The sequence below is a fragment of the Triturus cristatus genome, chromosome 2_1 (genome assembly GCF_964204655.1).
Source record: "Triturus cristatus chromosome 2_1, aTriCri1.1, whole genome shotgun sequence".
Lineage (NCBI taxonomy): Eukaryota > Metazoa > Chordata > Amphibia > Caudata > Salamandridae > Triturus > Triturus cristatus.
Window position 1 is genome coordinate 768,824,433 of NC_140581.1, and position 25,137 is coordinate 768,849,569.

Genomic DNA, 25,137 nt, shown 5'->3' on the forward strand with positions numbered 1-25,137 from the left:
TAGGTTAGTGGTTTTCCTGGACATTTAGTGTTGTGGAAAAGCTCTTCTTTTTAATTGTGCCTACCGCTCATTGATTAGTGTGTCTTTTGTAGGTTGCCCTATCATTCCTTTTTTACCACCCTGATGAAGACCCACATGCAAGGGCTTAATTCACCTCATGCAGCAGTCAGGTCGAAACGTCAACAATGATTTTCTAGCCTGCATTGAATATATACATCCCCATGAGTGGTGTGTTAGGATTCAGCTACCATCTCTTCAGAAATAAGGATTTTTTTCTTTGAACAAAGGAACACTTTTTTTCAGACTGGCTATTGACTCTGGCTAACCTGAATTTTCTTAGCCATTGGTAAAAATTATACATAAAAAATATTTTGGGAATTGTTATTACTTCTCTTCCTTTCTGGTCACTATGCACATGAGCACTTCTATAAACACTTTTCTTTGCACTTTTTCTGGAGCAACCATGATAAGAGGAACTCTCTAAGAACTGTATATGTTACTAAAAATTGTGAAAATATAAATTTATTTTACGATTTCAAATAGTCATAAATGTAATCTGTTCAATGTGCCTCTCGCTCATCAATAATACAATACATGAATGGATATTGAATTTTCTTTTCTAAGTCAATGCCAATAGGACCACATTTTTGTATGTACTGCCTACCTGAACAGCGGCATTCACTTCCACCAACCTTCCAGACATCTCTGCTCTGTCTAGCACACACCCCATGCATACGCAAAAGCAGAGCAGGGGGCCACGCCTTCTCGTATACGGCCCTAAAGCCTGGAACAACCTCTCTCAACACATCAGAACCTCCTACTCTCCTCGTGATTTTTAGCAAGCAACTGAAGAGCTGACGTTAAGTTAGCAGCAATATTTCCTTTTTGACTGAATGGCCATATGTATTCCCAGGAAGTAAGCAAAAAATGTGCATATGAACAAAGAAAAATTGATACCTTCGGGTGCAATATGGGAAACATGGTGAGGATTTAGCTCAATGTTGAAACTTGTAAACCTGTCTTTGTACATAATGCACTTGATAAGTTAGAGTCTGATGTTTTCTAGAAATTTCTTAAAGAACACCTTAGCAAGGACTTTCTACCTAGGGAAAAAGGTTTTTCCGGCCTAGAAAAAAATGTGTGCTAGGTACAGCGGGCTCATTCCTCCAGTGCTTAAATCTATGTTAACACAGGGCATTAGGACCCTGAGGGATACGTCACATGACATTCCTAGAAGTACTCTTAGAAATCAGCGCCTGTTGCAGCTTCACAGTTATACTATTGAGAATGTTTGCGAACTGAAAACCAATGCAAAACTACATTCAGGCATGGACATACATTTATGTATGTACTTTTGCATTTTTCTTAGTAAATCGTCCTTTTTTTCATTTGTGTAATGAATGGAAATGTTTGGTTATTCAAAATGCCAGTGCATTGCAGAATCATGCTGAACCCCTGATTAGAGCAGGCACATAAGAATGAATGAAACACCTTGGGTTTACCCGGTTTCTCATTGGTTCATGAAAATCTAATACAATAAGATAGATGTGTTTTGAAAGAGGCCGCATTTGAGCTCCGTTATATGGAAAGCAGATCCGTGGTAGCTGTGGAACACAGATGCTATTAATGATAGGAACTATGCCGCTGCTATGTATAGCGGCCCATCTGGATGTTCAGCAGGGGTGGGCCTACACAAACCGATCTACATCGAAACACATTTTACCCCATTATGTCCAGCAGTTCAAAATAGGAGGAGTTGTGCTCAATTCCCCTTGTGACCTTGGGTATATGTTTACAGGATAACATAGAATTCTTTTGTGGGTTGCTAAGAAGATAATTTATTTTTCCATTAGCCACCCTTTCAAATAACAACATTCTCCTCTCACAGATTGCAAGGGATAAGTATACATGTGCAATTAAAGCGTAATTTCTGTGTTTATACAGTTTGCTTGTGTTTATATGTGAAGAAACAAGAGAAGACCAGACAAGGGAAGGGTGGGGACTGAAACAGAGGGACTTTCAGGGAAATAGCTGGTTTTGGGAAAACATGTGACTCATGATTATCGAATGTATGTATTTCCTTTAATCCGTGGCAATAAGGAAGGGTACGTAATGATATAACGATGAAATGATAGTCATGTTTAATATCAAGTTATTGACGTGATGACACAGAATACAATAACAAAGGTTTACGGCAATTTTTGAAAATATAATTTACTAGAGAATGTTTATAATTTGTCTTGAACTCATTTAGTGACTATAGTTGCAATAACAATCTATTAAGTACATTTAGGGGGGTTAGCTTTCAAAGAAAACAAGCCTTGACAAGCCAAAGGTCTGGTTTATGTATAGAGTATACAATCTAGAACACACAGCATGCAGATTCCCAGGCTCAAATACAGAGCATAACAGCTATCGATATCCATGAATACACACAGATCAACAAGGTTGAAGGCACAAATGCACACAAAGTAAAAGACATAGAGGTACAAACACACTTGCACAAACATATGAAAAAACTCAGCCCTATTTGCATACTACTAATAACTACACACATACTGCCACATCTGCCAACATAGCATATATCCATGATAAACACCTAGGTCTAACCCTTCATAAAAAAACTGACCAACATACATAAAATCACTGATGCATATAGAAATACATAATCAAAAAAATCGGACAGGGAGCTAAATAAAAGTCCAGCGCCCCGTGTTCCTGAGTAATTAATCACTGCTAAGGTGGGCAGCTGTTCCGATAAGGAAGGGATAGGAGGAGTCATTTTGAAAAGAGGGGAAGTCAGAGTGACTTTACTTAATGCCCTCACACACCCCGGAGGATGTCATGCTTCATCATAGTGTGGTGCTCCTTGTCGGGCCGGCGCTGCAATGCCCTACAGGTCCCACGAAGGGTCGCTTTGTCGGAAATCTTTTTAGTTTTCACGCTGTATGATGTGTGCTGGTAAGTGCTAGTTGTGGGATAGGTGAGTTAAAAAATGACTAGAGGTTATCTAAAATGGATGGATTTAATGAAAGGGATCCCTCTGTCACGGTTAAAAAATCGAACGGTTGAATGCTGCTCAGGGGTAATTATGGCCCTCAGTAGCTAAAGGATATTGTGCATTTGTGAAAGTGAGATGCATTAGGTCGACATGTTTCGCGCTCTTAGTGGTCTCAGGAAGAGATCCCTACCGCTTCTTCATGACCAAGAGGAAGTAGAAAATAATGAACAAGTGTGTATGAGGTGACCTCATCAATTGAAGCAGTGCCACCAAATGGACCTGGGAGGTGGTCCGAGCTATTAGATATAGGTAGTTTTACCCATGAGTCGAGCAAAAGCGTGCTAGCCGTCATGATAGTTATGTCACCAGGCACAACCTCTTGCACCTACCCGACCTCTTGATTGGTCATTTGGTGGCACTGCTTCAATTGATGAGGCCGACCCATACACACTTGTTCATTATTTTCTACTTCCTCCTAAAGACGCGCTAGGGATATCCTCCTGAGACCACTAAGAGAGCAAAACATTATCCTTTAGCTACTGAGGGGCATAATTACCCTTGAGCAGCATTCAACCTTTCGGTTTTTTAACCATGGCAGAGGGATCCCTTTTATTAAATCCACCCATTTTAGATGCCCTATAGTCATTTTTTAACTCACCTATCATAGAACTAGCACTAACCCGCACACATCATACAGCGAGAAAACTAAAAAGATCTCCGACAAAGCGATCCATCGCGGGACCCGTAGGGCATGGCAGCGCCGGCCCAATGAGGAGGACCTCCCTATGATGAAGCATGACATCCTTCAGGGTGTTTGAGGGCAATAAGTAAAGTCGCTCTGACTTCCCCTCTTTCTAAAATGACTCCTCCTACCCCTTCCTTAAAGAATACATACACATAGGCACCCCCAGCCACACATGAACACAAAAAGTGCACCTGAAAACACTAATATTCAAGCAACACACATAGAGGCAACAAATAGTAATAAAATGAAGTCAACACCGTGCAGATACAAATGCACACAAAGGTGGCTGAGTAACACATGGGTGTGTGGGAGGTTGTCCAATGGATGTATAAAAGTGAGTGGACACAAAAGGCTATACGAATGCATTCTTATGAGAAGATACATGGGTGCGTATGTGGCTAGCTTGGGGGAGTACATGCATTGAAGGATCAGAATACACGAATGAATGGATGAATGAGTGTGTGAGTCACTGAGTGTGTGGATGAAAGCATGTAATACTAGGTGGGTGTAAAGACAGATTGAAAGATAAAGGCAAGGTTTTTGATGGATAAATGAAAGATTGTGGGTCCATTTATATGTATTTAAGTATGTTTGTGGTGATTGTATAGCATGAACTTAGCCAAGAGGCAGCAGAAGGATATACAGTGTCAAAGGCAAGCATGAAGCATGCAGTTAAAAAGTATGTATGTATGTATGAATGAATGTGTAGTGGTATTTATACAGCACAAACCTAGCTAGGGAGTAACAGAGCGTTGTATAGGGTGTGTTGGGAGATGAGTATGAGCATGCACACCAAGTGGGAATTACATTACACACATTCACATTTCTTTTCCTTTTTAGGCACCAGAAGAAAAATATTTATTCCAACTAAACCACAACATGAAAACGTTTTTGACAACCAGTGTGAGAAACTGGGTTGTTGGTTGACTAGTGTGTGAGCCCTGGTCAAGCAACAGCCACAATCCGTTGCAGAGTGAACCACAAAAAGTCTCTAAATTAACCTGTGCTTAACCCTGGGTAGCTTGTTACAAAAAACATTCAGGTTTTAAGTTAGAGGCAGTGTGTAAAGTATTTATCTAACACACAATCAGTAAAGTGAAAACACAACACAAGAAAAATCCCAAACCAATTTTGAAATATAGAGCACATTTTAATAAATTATTTGACACCAAAATGACAAAAATCTAATCTGTAGAACCGGAGTTAAATTTTTTAAAATATTTTTTATAAAAACTAGCACCTAAAAGATCGAAGCAACCAACTGCAGTCATCTAGTGATGTGAGACCGGGTCAAAGTTGAAAAATGTGGCCAACCGCGATGGAGTGTGGTTCGGACACAAGAAGTGGATTTGGCCTGGTCAGCACTTATCTTCGAACTTATAAGATATTTTGAGAAAAATGTTCAGAGAAGGTAAAGTTCAGTGGGGCAAGGCTGCAGGAGGTGTCCAAGGAGGGAGCATCATCGTTGGATAGCCTTGGGTCAGAGTCACAGTGAAGATTTCTACATTCGGACTTAGTCTTTTTTTGGTAGTTGAAAATCTCCAGAGGAACGAGGCAGAGGGCTGTATCTGAAGACAGCTCCACAACGCCGGAAAACCTTTGGCAAAAGACCACCGAACAGGATTTGCTGCTGTGGAGAAGAACATAGCGGGAGAAGCTACATAGTCAATTTGACCAGTGATGTGCCTCAGATGGATAGGTAAAACAAACAAAGGGGGAGGGATAGCCATTGTCCATAAATTAGAGATACATTGCTCCTTAGAACCGGCGAAAATCGAAGCCAGCGAGGCAGGCTTCTTTACAATTAGGGCGGATAAGAGCTATGTAATCAACGGCTACCTAATCTATATACCACCGGAACCGAGCACCCTGTTTGCGTCTAGCCTCAGGGAACAAGTCATACAACCGGCACTCCGGTACTCCAAATTGTTGGTGTTAGGGGACGTGAAAATACACTTTGATGATATGCTGAATCCTGCAGCGCAAGAGTTCTGCCAGGAACTGGCTGCTCTACAGCTGCGGTTGCAATCCTCCCTCCCTACCCACCAACAGGGCCACTTACTGGACCCAATTTATGCGAACTGGGGGGACTAACAATTGAAAGACCCACGCGATACCATGGACAGATCGCTATCTGATCCCTTTCAGTGCGGTGATATCCAACCCCACCACCTTGTAAGAAGACGGGGAAGGGGAATATGCAGAGGAAATAGGTAACATTTTCTGCTGCCAACTTCAACCATGCCCTTCAGCCAGGAGGGCGGCCGGGAGGCAAGGATATCGAAACGCCATGCAGCGCGCTAGACAAAAGGATTACCGAGGCGCTTGATTTAATTGCCCCTTGGTCGGTTAGTGCCCCTAGGAGGCAGTCAAAATCTGCCCCATGATTCAATGATGAACTGAGGAGAGCAAAGTCCGTGTGTAAATGATTGGAACGGATCTGGAGGAGAGACTTCTCCGAGCAGAAAAAGTCTGAATATAAAATAAGCCTCAAAGAGTATCACTCACTAATAAGGAAGACTCAAGCCACCTATTATAATACTAGGATTGAGCAGGCTGAAAACTCGTCCCGAGAGCTGTTTGTAATTTTTAAGGGCATATCGTCAGTTACTAGAACTATGGTGCCCAACAGCTGCTCAGTAGTGTCCTGCAACCTGATCGCTGAGTTTTTTGCAGAAAAGGTAGCAAAAATATACTCCACCTTCCCAGATGAGGCTCGAAACGGAGGGGGAGAGGGAGCTGGGGAGCACGGTCTGGAGAAGTCACAGCGCCTCTTCAGATTTGTCCCCCCCATCTTATGACAAGCTTAAATACACAGCCTTGGGCATAAAGTCGGGGTCACCAAAGGACCCCACGAAACCTAAAACCCTGAGAGATAGCATGGAGAGCTTGATACCCTATGTGGGTCACCTCCTTAAACTTTCCTTTGACTCAGGGATAGTGCAAAAGCGTTGGAAGAAGGCGGTTGTCATCCCCATTAAGAAAAAGCCAGGGATGAGTGCGAGCCAGTTGGACAACTACAGACCAGTCTCACTCCTGCCATATTTCGCTAAAATTGCAGAAAAGGCTGGTCAACAGTCAGCTAACCATGCACATTAACAAGCACAACCTATTACACCCCACACAATCGGGTTTTCAGGCAACTTATTCTACGGAGTCAGCATTGCTCCTATTTACCGATACAATCCGCAGACATGTGGACGACGGCCAGATGGTGGCGCTGGTGCTGTTGGACCTCAGCGCCGCTTTTGACACCATCGCCCACCCACTGCTTCTACAGCGCCTTAAAAGAAGAGGACTGGACGAACTGGCCTTGGAATGGATGAGATCCTTTTTACAGGATCAAAGGACTCTGAGACACTTTCAAGTGTCTCAGAGTCCGTACTACTCTAAAAGCATTAGGCTGGCGCAAGGTATCCCCCAGGGCTCTATCCTCAGTCCCACCCTTTTTAATCGGTACATGGCCGATCTAGCGGACCTGATTGCAAAATACGACATTAGTGTTGTATCATATGCGAATGACACGCAGCTAGTGGTGTCACTATCACAATCACATGAGAAAGCTGCCATCAACTTCTCCACCTGCTTACAAGAACTAGCCATCTGGATGGCAAGTAATTGCCTCAAATTGAATGGTAGTAAGACGGAGGTTTTAATAGTAGGTAAGTCTCCCTCCATCTGGTCCTCGGCTTGGTGGCCACAGTCTCTGGGCCCCACCCCTTCCCCCAATGAACAGGTTAAGAACTTGGGGATGTGGCTGGACTCGAAGCTCTCCTTTGACCACCACACCAAGATTGTTGCCGGGAAATGTTTCGGAATATTGAAAGGCCTGCGGAAGACGCTAGATGTGCTCCCCGTATCCGCCAGGAAAACCCTGGTACATCCGTTGGTAACATCCCGTCTGGAGTATGGGAATGCTCTATATGTAGGAGCCAATGGGAAATATGTACAAAGACTGCAATGCATTCAAAATGCGGCGGCCCGCCTCGTTCTGTTATTGCCCAGGAAAACTCCTTCCAGGAATGCCCTCGCAGTTCTACTCTGGCTTCCGGTGAGGGAAATAATTCTTTTTAAAACACTATGCATTAGCCACCGTATCCTGCAGGGTAAGGGACCAAGTTATCTACACAGTTTACTGGACCCCTACACCCCTACACCCCTACCCGGGCTTTAAGATCTTTGGTGATAGGACTGGTGAAAGTACCAGTAATCAAAAGAGCAAGAATGGTAGGAAGATCGTTCCGATGGCTTGCCGCTAAATACTGGAACGACCTCCCACAGTCACTTAGGTCAGAAGCACTGGAAGGGACCTTCCGGAAGAAACTAAAAACCTGGCTCTTTCGTATGTAGTGACACTAACCTATGCAAGTGTCTCTTTTCACCAATACAATTTGGGGGCTAGCTGCAGCGCAGGGTCATACTAGTTAGTACAGCGCTTTAGAAACTCATTTATTATTACTATTATAATCTGGATGGTCCTAGTCAACTCCTGGTTCTCAGAGCAGCTTTAGGCCAAAAAATGCCAAAGTCCTCAGTTTGAGACTTTCCCATCTGGGCACCATTTAAACCATGAGCAAGGTTGTAGGACTGGTGGGACACCACTTGACAGTTCAGGACTCATTCAGGCTGGGTCCAGATGCGGGCTGAAGAAGGTGGGAGCCTTTTGTGTCTCTATGGCTCTGACTCAAACTTGCCCTTGGAGTCACCCTGACTTCTGGGGTCAGGTGAAGATGCAGGGCTCAGCAGGAGGGTTGGCCTCTGAGGGTTCAAGGTAGGCTCCAGAGAGCAAAGCAGTCCTCCCAGGTATAGAAAAGCAGTCTTGCAGAGTGCACAGCCTGGCACAGCAGCAGGCAGGCCACTGAGAGTCCTTCCACAAGTCCAGGAGTGAACATAGGAGTGGGTCTGAAGGTCCTATTTTAAACCATTGTGCCCTCCTTCTGGAAGTTTGGAGAAACCTCTAGACAGTGGCTTTGAACTGCATGGACTCTCATGACTCCCCTGCCCTGTTTCCAAGTTGGCTGCAGTGCCAGTATGTAGGTGATAGGTCCTCTTTGTGAAGGCAGAGCTCTCCCTATAAAGTAGCAATTTGGGCTGTGCTCAGTCCCACCCCCACATCTTGCCAGCAGATGGCCTATTCAGGCACACCTAATTCCTCTACTGTGTGACTGTCCGGGAGGAATTCATAAAGTGTAACTCTCAGTTTCACCTAGACATGTGACCCAAGACAGGCTGCAGGCACAACAGGGCTAAGGTCAGAAAAATTCCAACTTTCTAAAAGTGGTATTTGCACAATTGTAATCAAAAACCTGACTTTACCTTTAGATAGGGTTTTTCATTACAATTCCAAAGACACCAAACATGACATAGCTACTTGCTCCCAAATGGAAATTACAGCTTATTAAATGTAATAGGTAAACTCCAATAATAATTAGAGATTAGGGCTTGTCAAGGGGTTTTCTTGCCAAGTCGACATGGCAGTTTAAAACTTCATTCAGGCTGCAGTGGCAGTTCTGGGGCATATTTCAAGGTGCTGTGGCACAATAAATGCTGCAGGCCCACTGGTAGCATTTAATTTACAGGCCCTGGTATATGGTATACCACTCTACAAGGGACTTATAAGTAAATTAAATATGCCAATTGGGTATAAGCCAATTAAACCATGTTTTAAGGGAGTGAGCACAAGCACTTTAGCGTTGGTTAGCAGCTGTAAAGTACACAGAATCCTGAGGCCAACAATAACAAAATTAAGCAAACAGTGGAGGAAACAAGACAAAAAGTTTGGAGGGGGTGATCCTGCAGAGGGTCAGGCCCAACAACCAGTTAATGCACAGATTATTCCTTCAGATGAGAAATATAAACCTTTTTCCACCACTCCAGTACACTGGGAACCTTTGTACTGCTTTCATTGAAATTGAATGTAAACTATAAATGGAATGGATGATGCTTATATTATAGCACAAAAGATGTGATATATGAAGCATCACCTTCAGCCAATGCAGAATAATTTAAGATCAAATGTTAAAGTTCACCTTCTGAAATGCAGCAGATACAAGGGGAGGAGACAGATGAGTCAGGAAGTGATTGAAGAGGTAGCTAGTTTATGAGAGCAGAAGTAGATTGTGATGTAGTGTCCTTTAAATAGACACGTCTTCAGCTCTTTCCTAAATTGGAGCAGGGTTGGGGTGATCCCAATGGATACATGGATGTTGTTCTAGATCCAGGTTATGATTAATGATGACAATAAATACTTGATGTGTGGGTGAATACATTTGGTGCAAATTAATGAATGAAACATGGGTCTGGCTGAGCGAACAGATGAATGAATGAATGTGGATGGATGAGTGGTGGATAGAAGTATGCATCAATTAATGGGTGTGTGTGGACACTGTGAAATGGTGGGTATTTCACTTATCCTGCTTTCTCTCAAACACTCTATTTCTCTTACTTGGATCTTTCCCATATACATAGAACTTTCACATGCCCACTCCCTCCTCCTCAGTCAGCCAGCAGGGATCTATGCTTTCTCAGCTCAAAGTTTAGATAAATTAAAACCTTCTCTAATAAATGTTAGTGGTTCTGTTTGTTACTGGGTTCGAGATGGCATGTCACCTCAAGAAACATTGCAGAATGTTCCATTTTACTTTGAGATGAACATGCACTACAATGTGAAAATGAGTGGGTTTCAATGGTGATACAAAAAGATGATGGACGAAATGCTGAACACTCTCATACATTCACCCCCAGTCACAGATCTGGGTTAAATCCTTACTTTTTTTGCTCACCATGCCACCCCAGTTTGGACAAAAAACAAGCATCCTGGGACCGGTTTTGGGGTATCACCCCTCATCATCAAGGCTAAATTGAATCCAGTGGCATAGCCAGCACGTGACCCACGCCTGGGAATAACCTTCCAACTTAGGGCGACTACAGCAACAGAAAAAGTTGATGGACGGAATGCTGAACATTGTCAAACGTTCCCCCCCAGTCTCAGATCTGGGTTAAATTGGCCAGCCCGAACTGCCAAGCCAGCTCCTCCCTGGTCCGGAAAACAAGCATTGGGCGACTATGACAACACAAAAAGATGATGATCAGAATACCGAACATTGTCAAACATTCACTCCCAGTCTCAGATCTGGGTTAAATTCATAGTTTTTTTGCTCACCATGCCACCCCAGTTTGGACCCAGCCATATGCAATTCAGTCTTGAGCCCGAACTGCCAGGCCAGGTCCTCCCTGGACTAAAAAAACAAGCATTCTGAGGAAGGTTTAGTGGTCTCACCCCTCATCAGCCAGGCTAGCTTGAATCCAGTGGAATAGCGACCACAGGACCCACGTCTGAGCATACCCTTCCCACTTAGGGCAACTATAGCAACACAAAAAGATGATGGACATATGTTGAAAATTGGCAAACATTCACCCCCAGTCACAGATCTGGGTTAAATTTCGTTTTTTTGCTCACTATTCTACCCCAGTTTGGACCCAGCCACATGCGAATCAGTCAAGACCCTGTTCCCCATAGGAACAGTCCTGCCCAAAATGGTGACCAGCACCTAACATGATAAATTTGATTCCCATGCCAGATATTGTAATTTTTTTGAAGAAAACAAAACACCTCTATCTTTGTTGAGAGAAACACAATGTGATTTGAACATTAGTAAGTAATCATGCCTTACTCCTTCGAGTCTATGGGTAAGTCATCACTAATTCTGAAATAAGACACAACTACTGATAGAAATGGTTTGTGAATCACGTCTGGAAAGTCCTGAGTACTTCACACCAAAAGCAAGAGGTGAAATACTCAGAAAAAGATGAGTGAATTGGCACCTCAATGCTTAACATTAGTGGTTCTCTGGGATGGACTTAACTTCGCTCATTGGCACCATGCGCTTGCTCTAGTAGTATTATGTTGCGTTTCCAGACTGGTTTTCCTTTTTGAATCTAAAATGATGTTCTGCAGTTTAGAAACCTGCCTTCTCGCTTTAAACAACCTTTCACTATCAGTCAAGATTTAAATAGAATTTAATATTTGTTACCCAGTTTCATAGAAAATAAACCAATTATTTTAATGTTCCCACTACAATCCAGGTATTCAGGTTAAAAAAAATATAATTAGCAATATATTTCAATAATATCACAATAATAGCAAACAATAATTTATGCTCATATGTTTACTGAAAGTAAAAGGGCATATTAATGAAATCATTTAAAATAACCTTACAAACTGAAAAAAGTACTTATTTGTAGAATTGTTCGACACCTCAATTGTATGACATGCTATTGAATTTGGTTGTGAGTAGCTGTGTTAAGAGTCTTTTAAGTTCACCTTCTCTTCTGTATTTATTGAAAGGAATTCCTGAGTCTGAGGTTTCTCATATTTGCCATGCTTGCTTTTGGTTGATTTGTATCTTTTATTCTTATGGAACCCTGTTGTATCTTCACATCGCACAGCTGAGTCCAGACATCATTTTGTCATCATCAGCATCCCTTTTTACAGAGTTCTGTAACACAGACACACATATAAACACTCAGACTTACACCAATCAGGTAACAATACAAGAACAGGAAAGATAGCTTTCAAATAGTCTTCTGAAAAATAAAAACATCTGTAGCCAGTAAGGTTATGATAAGGAGTTTCCATGATGGCAAGCATGAAAGCTCCAGATTTTCTCTCTAACTGGAGAACATTGCAGCTGTGGAACCACTAAGTGATATTTGTCACTTGAGTGGACAGTTGTCGAAGGGACATGCATTTAAACCGGGTATTGAAATAGCCTTATGAATCACAACTGAAATTGGTGGCCAGTGCAGCACCCAGAGGGTGGGAGATATGCTCCCTTTTGGAATATTCACAGCAGTTCAAGCAGCCACGTTTTGGCGCACATGATATTTTTGCATTTGTTTCTTGATTGACCCATAAGCAACATTTTGCAATAGTCTATCTCTGATCTGATGACGGCTCCAGCAAGAGGGGCTCTATATTTTTCCAGCAGCAAGGGGATGGATATTGATGACAAATTAATGGAGTAATTATACACAAGCGTATTACAGCATTATTGTGTTTCTTCAGTAACAAGACTTGACTCAAATATGGCTTCAGGCGCTTTGACTTTATCCTTGTGGCAGATGGCATGGCTTAAATTCTTAATCTGTTTGTTAATGCATATTTCATCCAATTTATGAGGGTTGTCCAAAGCAGGAACCCAAACCCTAAGTTTGGAGTGAGGCAAATTTTGTCTTGGACCATGGGTCTTGGGCATTCAGCCTTTAAGATGTTTCTTGTGTCTCTCTCAAGGGGGTTTCTTAACCACCTTTTGTTGAACTTGGCCACGTGGTTCTTAGGCCACCATTGGGAGCTTCTGGGATGCTGTATCTTAATGGGGGAGAACATTTCCTCACCTTTGAGGGTCAATTATTATTTCCTTAGAGGAAGAGCGAAGTTCATCCTCTGAAAGAGTAAAATATGGGTCGTTCTTGACTGGATCTAAGTCTAGGATATTTTCGTCCATAGACTCAATTGCTCCTTGATCAAGGTCAATTAATTTGGGGTCAGATAGAGAACTTGGGTAGTGTGTGCCGCTTGGGGCATCCTGTAATATGTGTCGCTAAGGACACCTGAGGTCTTTGGGCGCGTAGGCCTCCCCTAGAGTTTGAGGTGCTTAGTCCTCCTTTAGAGTGTGAGGTGCGTAAGCCTCCCAATAGGTTTGAGGTGCTTGGACCTCCCAGTGTGCTCAATGAGCTCACCCTTTCTATATTATTGTTTTCCCTTGACCTTTTGCCCCCGCATTTAGTAACATCGTCATTATGCGCTCCTTGGAGTGTAGAGGGGTAGGGATCTTTTTGCTCGCAACAATTTGGCTGATGGTTTCTCTCATGGATGAGCGCATCTCTTTTTGTATGCATTTTTTAATAAGCTCCTTATTAGCATTGGAAGTGGAAGCTGGGGCTTGGGAATCGTCTGATTTAATGTCAGATATTATAGGTTAGTGGATTCCAAAGGGTTAAATCCTTACTAACTTGATACACATGGGATTAACAACTAACTAACTCAAATAGCAAGAGACTTGCAAAATTATAGGATACCCAAGGGGTTAACAACTAACTAACTCAAATCGCAAGAGACTTGCAAAATTATAAGTATTAAATATTAAATAATAAATATCCCTAGGGCTAGAAACACTTGGTCTGTTGGGAACTGTGCTTGTCAGAACAGTTGTCTGCCCCTGGTAGGTTAAATAATGTAAGGTAACAGCAAAGTGGCAAGCAGGATTTAAATGTATCCAAAAAAGTGTCCTAATCGAGAGGGGAGTCTCAGCTGATCGCTCATGGCCCAACAGTCAATATGGCTTGAGACGGGACAGTGCGAGCAATCAGCTGTTTCTTAGCGCATTGCTAGGCAACGCGATTGCGCTCATAAAGACTCTCCTTTTTAGGTCTCGCCTGACCCAGCGCATGCTCTGGTCTGGTGAGACTTATTGAGAGGGCTCCAAAAAGTGCTACCAGGCCAGCCTAGAGCTACAGTGCATGTGCACGGGCGCGCGCGCCGCGTTTCACCGTGATTACTTTCACTTTGGCGGCCGCACGGCCGCTTTGCATAGCCAATAGGTCTCGCTTTTGGGACCTTATAAGTATTTAGTTATGCAACTGTTGCATGGCTACACACTTATAAGGTCCCAAATGCGAGACCTATTGGCTATGCCAATGCTTGTTTTACAATTATATTCGAGGCCTCACAGGGCCTCAGCAACCAGCGCGATGCTTGTGCAGTGCACGTCGCGTCATGGTTGCCAAGGGTCTTTCCTTGAAAACGGAGGAGACTCCTTGCCGAAGGAAACCCAAGTCCGAGGGGAGCCGGCAAGCCCAAGGTTAGCACCTGCCGGTGAGCTGATCACAAAGAGGGAGAAACCGAGACCGGAGGGAGCCGGCAGGCTCCCAAAGCCAGAAAAAATATCAGCGAGGCCCACACTCTGTAAATTGGAATGCCCGACAGGGCCACATCGCGCCTACATAAAAGCTAGGCAAAATAAGAAAAACGCAGCGAATATAGGGCGCGCCTACACAAATAGAAACGGGCATGGTGTCCCACAATAGTGGTCCAGTAAGGCCACAGAAGCAACGGTCGTCGCGCTGAAAAGGCCAAAGCAACAAAAATCAGCAATAGTATACAGAAAAACGCGGCAGGCCATGCAACCAGGACAAGGTAACATAAAGTATCAGCAATATCATGCTAAACAAAACAGTTCACAATATCAATCTAGAAAACGTATTAGAGCGTAAGGTAATAGAACTTATCTGCTTGAAGCCGCATTCAAGAGGCAGATCTATCTAGGCGTGTCTCCATTGTAACCCATGAGCATTCTATTCTAGATCTTGCTTTTGTGATGTATAACTTTAAGTTGCATTAAAAGAATAATGCATAATATTAGCCTCAGTGTCTTTAATGAAATCCAGATTCTCTGGTCATAGTAATAGGAGAATCGCAATTCTTAATCTGTTTCCTAATGCATATTTCATCCAATTTATGAGGGATGTCCAAAGCAGGAACCCAAATGGGCATGCTCATGATACTTAGGGAAATTCAGGAGTATTCCATTTCATTGGTTTCAGTGTATATGTGCCTTTATGAAGTGGAATCAACCATGTGGGAATCAGTCTTTGCTCCACCAAAAATTGATAATCTAGATCAACATGCTGGACCACGTCTTCTTTGGAGAGGAACACAAGCTACACAAGACTGGTTTGGCCCTTGTTGGGTCTCATCCGTGAGATGTAGCTTCACTCCATGAACCTTAATGAGTCTCATCAGTAAGAATTATTTTTAGCCCTAGGGCATTTTGAGTTTGAGACCCACATATGGAAATATTCCTGTCAAGTTGGAAGGCTCACGTAAAAAGCAAAATAGTTGTGTATGGAAATGTTTTAATTAACCTGAACCACTAGTAATTACTCTCAGTGCACATTCCATTTGTCAGCTTGCCTCTGCTATTGGAGATGACCAACCATATGCAAATCAGTCTTACCCCCACCACAAAAGGGATAATCCAGCCCATACTGCTAGGCCACGTCTCCTCTAAATGAAAATGTTGCAACATCAGGATTGTTTGGGACTTGTATGGTCTCCTGAGTGAAGCATAGTTTGAGCTAAATAGCTCAAGGAGTGTGGGACCCATGTTTATACATACCTCTCCCACTTAGGGAGACTTGCTTATAAAGCCAAAATGTTGCATTCGGAAATGCTTAAATTATGCTGAACCACTTGTAAATACACTGGATATATTCTATTCTATCATTCTGCAGCTGGTGTGTACCATTACAAATAGGGCCAACCATATGGAAATCACTCTTGGCCCCTCCCTAAAATGACAGTCCATTTGGAATGCCTAGGTTTTTAATTTACCTTATTTGAGGGAAGTAAGAAGAAAGTGTGAGTCTGTTAGGGAGCTTCAGACTAATCTTGGTAAAGCTAAGTCTGAATGGAGAACTTTTTCCCACATTTGAAGGTGATGGGGTGGTCCACAATGTATTGTTTGCATTTTCTCTACTTACTATTAACCCAACAAATTTACTTCATCACTTTCCATTATCTAGACCGCATTACGGTGTTACTACCTTTACCTTGACTGAAATACATTAAGATGAGTAAGGCAAGTAAGGTGAGTAAGTTTAAAGTTAGGGTTAGAGTTAGTGCAAGGGTTCAGTAACAGTAAGTAAAAGGTTTAGTTCTGGTTCATGGATACGGTGTGAATAATAGAGCTGGAATTGAACATAGTTCGAGCAAGGGTAAAGGTACGGGCTAGGTCAAACATTCAATTTAGGGAAAGTAATAGGTTCAGTGTTATTGTTAGGCTTAAAGTAAGGAATAGATTCTAGTTTATTTTAGGTTAAGTGTAAGGAATAGGGGCCATAAGTAGGTAAAACGTGTTTTGCGATTCTCTAATTGCAATTTTTAGGGAATCGCAATTAGAGAATTGCAAAACGGAATGTAGGTAGGATTAGCAAAATATTTAGCGATTCCCACCTATTCCTTATTTGCGAATCCCAAATTGAGATTCGCAAATAAGGAATACCTTGCCATTCATTCCTATGGGCTAGAAGGCCCATAGGAATCAATAGGAAGACATTCTCAATTAGCGATTCTCAATTAGAGAATCGCAAATTGAGAATGCAATTTCAAGGTTGCAAGGGTGTCAATAGGACACCCTTTTGCACCCCTGAAATAAACATGTGTGCACATGTGGCGCACATACATGCGCTAAGGGCATGTATGTGCGCCACAGGGCACTTTGAAAAATGCAAAAAAAGTGAATTTTTCAAAGAAATCGCAAATTACCACCAACCTGTAGTTGGTGGTAATTTGCGATTCCTTAAGCCAAAATCGCACAACTTGGGTGCTTCCTACATTGCATTTAAGGAATCGCAATTTGGGATTCCTTAAATGCATTAGCAAAATAAGGAATCGCAAAATTTGCGATTCCTTATTTTGCATGTGGGTTTTTGTGTGCTACATAGCACACTGCCCAAATTGCGATCGCAAACGCCGTAATTCGGCGAATTTCAGCATTTGCAATCGCAATTTGGCTTCCTACATATGGCCCTAGGTTAAGGATTAGGGTAAGGAGCAGGGTAAGCAGTAGAGGCATTGTCCTACACAAAGGAACAGAAAGATCTCCTTCAGGAGTAGATCAGGGCTGTAATTCCAGCAGTGGTGTGCCAAATGCCATGACCCACTGTGAATGTTATGTTGGATCCTGAGTCAGCGGAGGGCTATTGGTAAAAGACAACCTTCTGGTGCCTAACAGATATGCAGGTGTAGGTGTGGCTGATGGGTGAAATAGGCCCGAAAAGAGACTGAGAGATGTTAGGCTTTCTGCATTATACACAAAAAGAAGACAATGTCCCACTCCCACTCGCCCCTAGCCCTGCCCACCCTTGTGACTGATACAGTGAAAATGAGCAGAAAGACCGCCTTTGCTTTGAACCGCCACACCTCGAAGAATACCTGACTAATAGCCACAGGGGATGGAAATTGATGGAGGATTTAAACCTGATTGGTGAGGAGTTTTCCCATTTATAGGAGTCTTGGTTAATTGCAAAGGTTTTCTTTTTGTTCCATGTCATGCAGCAAATACCACTGGTCTCCAAAACTGCTCACCACCTCAACTACAACTTGCCAAGACCTTCACACTCGAAATAATTGTTTTGGCCTACTGAGAATTCTCTATAGCCTAAACAAAGTAACTCTTTGTCTCATTCCAACATTCCTCTATTGCCTTGCTTTTGGCCCCTTTGTGCCCCCCTCATCTGCTCAATCACTTTTCAGATAGATTTCGGGTTAGGATAATGAAAATAATGGTCAGGGATATGTTTAGGCTTAGATCAGAGTAGGGTATAGGTAAGTTTAAGCTATGGGTTTAGGGTTAGTGGCAAGACAAAACTATAATAAGTGTAAGAAAAATATTTAGGTTTAGGGTAAAGGAAAGGGTTGGATAAGGAGCAAAGTTAAGGGGCAAGGTTAAGTTTAGGTTTAGTGCGACAGCTTGGCTTAGGTTTATATTTAGTTAGGGTTTAGCTTAGAGGAGCTGGACAAGAAAATATATGCAATAAAGTTAATGTAATGAGGTAATGTTTAAATATAGGTCAATGATTAGCATGTGAGGTAGTTACAGAGGAGGTGATTTGACAAGTTAAACACAGATGAAGTAGTGGATGTCAAGATAGTGACGTAAATCCAGGCCGAAGATGTTCACTCACATTTTGCCAATCTGTCGGCATGATTCACCCACTCCTGATAAAACCATCACCCAAATGTGCTTAATGGCACTTCTCAGACTATATGACATGTTTCCAAACCACCTTTGGTAGTATGGATCCACGGCTTCATGGGTTCAGCGCAGTGCATTGCAGTGCCTCGTTCTCCCCGCTCCTAGTCTTGTGGTGGTGTTATTGCATCTCACTTCAGTACTCCTATTCCTGAACTTGGCCTCTGCAACTTGGAGCTGTTGCACTCATGCACTTGACTCTAGCTCCTGCCTCCTCTACCAGGTATGTTTAGTTGTTGTCCAAGTGCCATCATAACTCATTTCCTTCTACAGGATTATCTACAGCGTGTGCGTTATTTGTAATTAACATTAGACATGAGCTGAACTGCCAATTAACGGGGGCGTGGCTTCGGAGCCTCAGAAGATGGCCGCTGTTCTCGGGAGCTCCGCCGAGACGTGAGGACCGCGACCTCTGCTGGCAATGTTACTTTACCAAAAAACATCGGAATTGCTTGTTTCGGCAATCGGAACCGCCGCTCGTCAGAATGCTGCCACTATTTTTTCATAGGGTGAGACTGGCAAACCTAATTTAACCTTTTTTCTGTTACCTCACCTTCGCAGCCGCCATTTTGTTTTTTCATCGATCCTTTGCTTCCCGCCTGAGGCTGCATGACGATGCTGGTTAACAGTTGGCTGCCCTTTTTTGTTATTATCTTTCTCTTTCTTTTGGGCAACGCTTATTTTATTTGGTCTTCTGGTGTTGCTTCCATCGATGCCATTTCCTCTGTGCTTGCAGTTACTGTGGAACATTATTTTTGATATTTGTCTGGACGGGTGTTTTTTCACTTTCTTTGCATTTTTTCCCAAGTTTTGACTTGGTTTATTTTCAAGGGACTCGGAGTGTCTTTTCACATATCATCATGCCTCGCGGCAACTGTAGTGCTGCTCGTCCCTCCACCGAGGCGAGTTTAGAGGTCTATAATCCTTTCGATATTTTACAGGAGCATACTGAGGATAATATCAAAGACTCTGGTGGCGCCAAATCTACTGCACCACTTACTCCTCGTTTAAGCGCTAAACAAAGCTCCAAGATACCTTCTGCGTCACCATCTACTTCTGGCAAACGGGTAAAAGCTAACCCACCCTCTCCCACCAATTCATCATCCCCGATATCTATGGAGCTCCTTCTTGACGAAATTTGCGCTCTCAAGCCGCATATGGAAGAAACTAACGTCAGACTTCAGAATCTGGAAGCCAACTGGTCTCTCACTGAAAAGAGAGTTGGAGACCTAGAAGTACGGGTTGATTCTGTCCAAAATCTCACGGCTCAAGTTCCTCTTATTTCTAAGGAGGTTGTTCAACTTAAGCAACAGATTGAAAATTTGGAAAATCGAAATAGGCGCAATAATCTGCGCATTTACGGATTAGTCGAAGGCCTTGAAGGTACTAACCCGATTTCTTTTTTCAAATCCTTTTTGCCAACTCTTTTGGGTCTTCCTGAAACACCTTCATTAAATATCCAAAGAGCACATCGCTTAGGTCCATTATCCCGTTCTTTTCCATCATCATCTACTAAGCCAAGAGGAGTCATTTTGTACTTTTTGGAGTATACGGATCTACTCAGGGTCCTTCAGGCTGCCAAACAGCGAGGGAAAATTGCTTGGAATGGTTCTACTCTTTTCTTTGCCCAGGGTTATGCTAAGGTGACTGCTGACCGTCGGAAAAAGTTCTTGGAGATGAGACCTGCATTACGCAGCATAAACGCAAACTACAGTTTATTCCATCCCTGTCTCTTTAAAGTGACTTATAATAATAAAACTACCAGTTATGAGGATCCAGTGCTGCTCCAGCAATTTCTGAACAGCTGCAGAACAGAGTCCATGGGAGTGCCTCAGTCATGATGGATTTATGTATTGTAGTAGTATCTGTTTGTTTCACCCTTAGTGATGTTTAATTTCTCCCCTAATGTATTTTGTACCATTATGTTGGATTAATTTGTTCCTTCTTCTTCCCTCCATCAGGTAGCGATTTTGTGGTCCTTCGTCGTTCCTTGTTCTCCTCAACTTGCCTAGCTGATGTCCCTTCCTTACCGTCGTCCTGGAGTCTCCCGTCTCAGTGTCCCGTCTTCCTTATGTGGCTTCACCAACCCCGTTCTTCATTCTTTCTTGTGGTATGTCTATTTGTTATCATATTTTTTCAGCACTTGTGTCTGTCGTTTTGTACTTTTGTTTTTTGTAATACATGTTTCTTCTCACCTTTCCCACTTATTATTTATTCTTTTTGCTCTTCTCTTTGGCCCTTTTTCTATCCCTGTTATTTCTCTTCTTCCTTATCTCTAATTCTCAACTTATTCGTTTCATACCTTTATGTTTACAATCTCTCTTCTCCAAGAATTTCTCTTATTTCCTATTTCTCTTCCTTACTCTATTATTACTCCTCTAAGAGCAATGTCATTTTCTCTCAAATTTTTATAAGATGCTTTGTATTTTATTACCTTTGTACATATTTGATTCTCACACAACTTTTTTGATATAAGTTATATTTTTTAGATGTCGATAACTATACTTACCTGGAATGTTAAAGGTTTGGGTTCTCCCATTAAGCGGCAACGTGTTTTATCCCATTTAGCAAGTTTACAAGGGGATATTGTGTTATTACAGGAAATTCATATAAAAGAGGCTGAAATTACCAAATTACGTCGTAATTGGGTGGGTCATGTTTTCGCATCTCCTGGTTCAGGGAAACGTAATGGTGTTGCTATTCTCTGTCATAAGCGGTTAAATATCAAAGTTATAAACCAAGCCAATGATTCTGATGGTAGGTGGGTGACTGTGTCTTTGTTGATTGATAATATCCCTATAACTATTTTTAATGTATATGCTCCTACCATACAGGATAAATTATTTTGGCCCCAGATGCTCACCTCATTGATGCAATCTTCTGATGACTATCTCAGTTTGGGGGGGGATTGTAACACAATTATGGATCCTATTATAGATCGAAGGTCCAACTCCCACTTCTCGCCCTCTTCCATGCACACTCAATTTACTTCCACTATTTCCCAACGTTCTCTTGTTGACTCCTGGAGACTCTGCCATCCTACACTTAGGGAATACACGTACTACTCACCGGTTCATTCTTCCCAATCCCGGATTGACTACATTTTTATTTCTAAAGCCTTGACTCAACATATTAGCCATCCTGAAATAGGTTCTATTTTAATTTCTGATCATGCTCCAGTTTCCTTGCGCCTGGATTTACTCCCCCCCATAAAAGGTACTAGAATATGGAGGTTTAATAATTCTCTCCTATTAGATCCCAAATTTACCCCAGCCTTCCTTGAATTTTCATCCCTATTTTTTACAGAAAATGAGTCTCCTACGATATCCCCTCAGGTGTTATGGGACACTTTTAAAGCTGCTTCTAGAGATTTCATTATTTCATTTGTCTCTCGTAAAAAGCGTGCCGCCTCTCACTCCTTACAATCGATTAACTTGCAAATAAAGCAATTGGAACATTCTTATTACTTAACTAAATCCCATTCTGATTTGGATAAGCTTCTCCAAGCCAAATTCTCCTTTAATAAGCTTTCCACGGAATCGGCAAATTTATTTTTACTTAAATCTAGTGCCAAGTATTATACTGCACAAAATAAGGCAGGTAATCTTCTTGCCAAATATCTTAAAGTTAAAAGAGAGCGCACTAGAATCGAATCTATTGTCTCTTCATCTAATATCACACTTCATAAGGATGAAGATATTCTGCTGGAATTCACTAACTTTTATCAAAATCTTTATACTCCGGAGTTTCCTCCTCTGTTAACTGACATTGATCACTATTTATCCTCTATCCCCTCCCCTTCCTTTCCAGATATTGATTTTGCCCCTTTAGAAGCAGATATAGGTCTCAAAGACATTTTGGAATCTATTCAAGTGCTTAAAAAAGGCAAAGCTCCTGGGCCAGATGGGTTCACGATAGAATTCTATTTACATTTCTCCAATTTGCTTGTTCCTAAACTTCATCAACTATTTTCATTCTTTATATCGTCCAAACAATCTGGGGGCTCCTTTCAGGAAGCCTTAATTTGCCTCCTTCCTAAAGAGAATAAGGACCATACCTTATGTAAAAATTATAGGCCTATTTCTCTAATCAATCTGGATTACAAAATATTTGCAAAAATTCTAGCGCTTCGTCTCGACAAAATTTTACCTAAATTAATTGGTAAGGAACAATGCGGTTTCATTAAGGGTCGTCACCTTTCTGACAACACTCGACTCTTTTTTAATGTACTAAGTAAGTCTCACTCCTACCAATCTTCTTTAGCTGCTATTGCATTAGACGCCGAGAAAGCATTTGATAGGGTTAATTGGCAATTTATGTTTGCAGTTCTTGTTTGGTTTGGTTTTGGCCCGAAATTTCTTGCCTACATCTTTTTACTATACTCCTTTCCTAGGTCCTTTATATTAGCTAACGGCCTTGTCTCTTCTTCGTTTCCCCTCTTTAGAGGTGTCCGACAGGGGTGTCCCCTTTCTCCTCTTCTTTTTATTTTAGCATTAGAACCCTTCTTGACAAGAATTCGGGAGAATAAAGATATCACCGGTTTCCCTTATGGGGATAAACATTTGAAACTTTCTGCCTATGCGGACGATATACTTTTATTTATTTCCAACCCCCAGTACTCTATTCCATGGTTTTTATCTGAAGTCTCTGAGTTTGCGAAGGTATCAGGTTATAAACTTAATGTTGATAAGTGTGAAATTCTCCCTCTAAATAAATGTTGTTTCCATGTGGATTTTTTAGCCTCCTCTTTTCATTGGAGCCCATCTAAGATCAAATATTTAGGATTGTGGTTTAAATCCTCTGTTAAGGACACTGTAACACTAAATCTTAAAAACCTACTAACAACTCTAAAAGACTCTACAACTCGGTGGCATCCCTTGTTTTTATCCTGGTGGTCAGACTAGACTCTATTAAAATGATGTTAGTTCCAATAATTTTGTTCTATCTTTCTAATCTTCCAATTAATATCTCTAAATCTTGCTATAAAAATATTTACTCCACCTTATCGAAATTCTTATGGCACCAGAAGAAAGCTAGGATGTCCTTTGCAAAACTTAAATGTCCTAAGCAGTTGGGTGGAGTTAATTTTCCGGACTTTGCTTCTTATCATATCTCATTTTTCCTTAAACATTCTGTTTCCCTACTATCTGCCCATGTGTCTGATATCACTTCTCAGCCTTTGTGGGTAGACGTTGAATCCTCTTTCTTTCACCCCTTCAATTTTGAAGAATTTGTGTCACTGTCCCATATTCCCAAGAGATTCTCTCTTCCCATTCTTAAAAACTCTCGGAAAATGTTTTCTCCTCTTTTCCTGGACGGTTTTGATGATCGCTCTCGTTTCTTGCAATCCTCCTTGTGGTATGACCGCCTTATTAAAATAAGAAATAAGATACTTTTTTGGGGGGACTGGAGGGACCTTGGCCTTAGTTGGACCCACCAACTTTTTCACGAAGGTACTTGTATTTCCTTTTCTATTCTTTAATCCCGTTTTTCTTTACCAATATCCTTTGAATCTAAATATAATCTACTGAGTGCGGCTGCACAAAACAGTTATGATTCCCTTTCTGATTCCATCACCCATACCAATTCTTCTCCTCTTCCTCTCCCTTATTTACTTGCTTCTTCTTCCCAAGTTTACAAAAAGTTACGGGATACTTCTAACACTCGGGATAAATCTAAAGTAGAAAAAGACTGGGAATCAGATTTAGAGGACTCTTTCTCTGTTTTCATGTGGCAAAAAAGTTGGATCAAGATAAGGAAATCATCTAGAGCAGCTAATACAACTCAAACATTATTTTTTATATACAATAGACTTTTGATCACTCCTGCTAAACTAAATATGATTGATCCCTCTATCCCTTCCATTTGCTGGTCTTGTTCAGCTTCACTGGCAGATCTTAAACATATGTTATTTACATGCCCAGTGATTTATAAATTTTGGAATGATGTGTGGCAACAGATCAACAAAATTTTTTCTACCCATTTTCCCTTTACTTTTTAGGTCTCGCTGGCGTTGCAGCGCGAAGCGCTGCCGCCAACGAGTACTATTGTTGCCTAGTTGCCTCCCAAGGGAGACAGATCGGGGCACGCGCAGCGATCAGGGTCTGTGGACGCGCAGACGCACACACAGACACACGCGCGCGCACACACCCCGCCGCTGCCGACCCCGGGTGCCTAGCGCGCGCGCATACACCTCATTGCTGACTTGCTCCACGGAGACGGCTTGTTATATGATCTTTTCCAGGTAGTGGATTTAATTCTAGTGTTGGTGTGACGTGCATTCTGTTTCTGCAGATTCAGATTCCCGCTGTGTGCTTAACTGCATGCTTGGTAATGATGGCGGAAAAGCGAACACCGTGGAAGTCACTGTTGACAGTTATGATTTTTAAATGAATTGTGATTAACGCGAGGCAGCAGAACATACATTAATGCATTCTTTTTATTATTAACAACATAGCCTGCCCCAGTGCTTTCGATTTTTGCTCGATTTCAGTTCATACTTTATTTGTTGAAAGGCAGTGAAAAGTTAGAATATTAAAGCATTTAGAGTTGTTTTTACTTTTAATACAGGCTAC

General features: G+C 42.0%; 1 long non-coding RNA gene across 2 annotated transcripts in view; it reads right to left on the reverse strand.

The window, feature by feature from the left end:
- The window catches only part of LOC146865855 (uncharacterized), a 114,985-nt gene that overhangs the window by 44,643 nt on the left and 45,205 nt on the right, over nt 1-25,137 (reverse strand). The window contains exon 4 of one of the 2 annotated variants that reach the window (XR_014976705.1): nt 12,020-12,244. The exons of the other annotated variant lie outside the window; for it this stretch is intronic. This is a non-coding gene — a long non-coding RNA (uncharacterized LOC146865855). Of the gene's footprint in view, nt 1-12,019; nt 12,245-25,137 lie in introns of those variants that run through there. 2 annotated transcript variants of the gene reach the window in all.